At 53.5% G+C, this 2500-nt stretch overlaps 2 non-coding genes and 1 pseudogene across 2 annotated transcripts; all 3 read right to left on the bottom strand.

The window, feature by feature from the left end:
- Positions 1 to 293: 293 nt before the first annotated feature.
- On the bottom strand, positions 294 to 412 carry LOC142202148 (5S ribosomal RNA). Its single transcript, XR_012716022.1, has one exon. It is a non-coding gene; the product is annotated as a 5S ribosomal RNA (ribosomal RNA).
- Positions 413 to 1133: 721 nt separating this feature from the next.
- Positions 1134 to 1252, bottom strand: LOC142202143 (5S ribosomal RNA). The gene has a single exon (XR_012716018.1). It is a non-coding gene; the product is annotated as a 5S ribosomal RNA (ribosomal RNA).
- Positions 1253 to 1979: 727 nt separating this feature from the next.
- LOC142201513 (5S ribosomal RNA) lies at positions 1980 to 2097 on the bottom strand (annotated as a pseudogene).
- Positions 2098 to 2500: the final 403 nt, after the last annotated feature.

The following is a 2500-nucleotide window of genomic DNA, read 5'->3' on the forward strand; positions in this document are numbered from 1 at the left end:
GGTTACTAGCTATGGCCTCCAGCCCGGCGGGAGGCCCAGATGCTATGGAAATGAAGCCTGCTATTATTAAAAGTAAAAAGCCACAACGCTGGTGGCCACCAAGCCCGCTGCGGCTGCAGCTGCAGCTGCTAAGAGTGATAGCGATACGAATGAGAATACTAGGATTTTGCAAGGACTAAAGAGTGCAAGAGAGAAAGCGAATGTAAAAGAAGCAAGTGTGCAGTGTAAAAAGTGAATGTAAAAATGGCATAGAGGAGAGTGACCCCCTGCTGGTGGAAGTGAGGAAAAGCAAAAGCCTACAGCACCTGGTATTCCCAGGCGGTCTCCCATCCAAGTACTAACCAGGCCCGACCCTGCTTAGCTTCCGAGATCAGACGAGATCGGGTATGTTCAGGGTGGTGTGGCCGTAGGCAGAGACAGGCCTCTCACTTACTCCTCTTCTACTTTGCAGCCTGGCTGCCGGCAGCTCTTTGCACTACTCCACGCTAAGCCTTTTTCTTCACTTTTTGCCTTCTCTTAAGGGAACTTCATATTCCAGCAGGAGCAGTGCAAGGGCTGGGGGCGGCCCTTATACCCACAGGTGTGGTTCAGCAACCAGTCACAGGCCGCAGCCGCCCTCTTTCAAAAGGGCTGGGCGCAGGGTCTGCGCAGGGCTAAGAAACCATCCCGGGGGTGAAAGAAAGAGCAAGCTGGGCCGGAGCCCGTTGTCCAGGAGTCGGCTGAGGAAGAAGGTGAGATGGTTGCCCGTGCCTGGAAGCGAAGCTGCTTTTCAGTCGGCTTCTCTTTTCCTAGGGCGCGTTGCCTGCAAAGATGTTCAGCCTGTGTTGCCCTGTAAATTGGTCTGCAGGTTACTAGCTATGGCCTCCAGCCCGGCGGGAGGCCCAGATGCTATGGAAATGAAGCCTGCTATTATTAAAAGTAAAAAGCCACAACGCTGGTGGCCACCATGCCCGCTGCGGCTGCAGCTGCTAAGAGTGATAGCGGTACGAATGAGAATACTAGGATTTTGCAAGGACTAAAGAGTGCAAGAGAGAAAGCGAATGTAAAAGAAGCAAGTGTGCAGTGTAAAAAGTGAATGTAAAAATGGCATAGAGGAGAGTGACCCCCTGCTGGTGGAAGTGAGGAAAAGCAAAAGCCTAAAGCACCTGGTATTCCCAGGCGGTCTCCCATCCAAGTACTAACCAGGCCCGACCCTTCTTAGCTTCCAAGATCAGACGAGATCGGGCGTGTTCAGGGTGGTGTGGCCGTAGGCAGAGACAAGCTTCTCACTTACTCCTCTTCTACTTTGCAGCCTGGCTGCCGGCAGCTCTTTGCACTACTCCACGCTAGGCCTTTTTCTTCACTTTTTGCCTTCTCTTAAGGGAACTTCATATTCCAGCAGGAGCAGTGCAAGGGCTGGGGGCGGCCCTTATACCCACAGGTGTGGTTCAGCAACCAGTCACAGGCCGCAGCCGCCCTCTTTCAAAAGGGCTGGGCGCAGGGTCTACGCAGGGCTAAGAAACCATCCCGGGGGTGAAAGAAAGAGCAAGCTGGGCCGGAGCCCGTTGTCCAGGAGTCGGCTAAGGAAGAAGGTGAGATGGTTGCCCGTGCCTGGAAGCGAAGCTGCTTTTTAGTCGGCTTCTCTTTTCCTAGGGCGCGTTGCCTGCAAAGATGTTCAGCCTGTGTTGCCCTGTAAATTGGTCTGCAGGTTACTAGCTATGGCCTCCAGCCCGGCGGGAGGCCCAGATGCTATGGAAATGAAGCCTGCTATTATTAAAAGTAAAAAGCCACAACGCTGGTGGCCAGCACGCCCGCTGCGGCCGCGGCTGCAGCTGGTAAGAGTGAAAGCGATACGAATGAGAATACTAGGATTTTGCAAGGACTAAAGAGTGCAAGAGAGAAAGCGAATGTAAAAGAAGCAAGTGTGCAGTGTAAAAAGTGAATGTAAAAATGGCTTAGAGGAGAGTGACCCCCTGCTGGTGGAAGTGAGGAAAAGCAAAAGCCTACAGCACCTGGCATTCTGAGGTGGTCTCCAATCCAAGTACTAACCAGGCCGACCCTGCTTAGCTTCCAAGATCAGACGAGATCGGGCGTGTTCAGGGTGGTGTGGCCGTAGGCAGAGACAGGCCTCTCACTTACTCCTCTTCTAGTTTGCAGCCTGGCTGCCGTCAGCTCTTTGCACTACTCCACGCTAGGCCTTTTTCTTCACTTTTTGCCTTCTCTTAAGGGAACTTCATATTCCAGCAGGAGCAGTGCAAGGGCTAGGGACAGCCCTTATACCCACAGGTGTGGTTCAGCAACCAGTCACAGGCCGCAGCCGCCCTCTTTCAAAAGGACTGGGCGCAGGGTCTGCGCAGGGCTAAGAAACCATCCCGGGGGTGAAAGAAAGAGCAAGCTGGGCCGGAGCCCGTTGTCCAGGAGTCGGCTAAGGAAGAAGGTAAGATGGTTGCCCGTGCCTGAAAGCGAAGCTGCTTTTCAGTCGGCTTCTCTTTTCCTAGGGCGCGTTGCCTGCAAAGATGTT

Source organism: Leptodactylus fuscus, chromosome 4, assembly GCF_031893055.1.
Source record: "Leptodactylus fuscus isolate aLepFus1 chromosome 4, aLepFus1.hap2, whole genome shotgun sequence".
Taxonomy (NCBI): Eukaryota; Metazoa; Chordata; class Amphibia; order Anura; family Leptodactylidae; genus Leptodactylus; species Leptodactylus fuscus.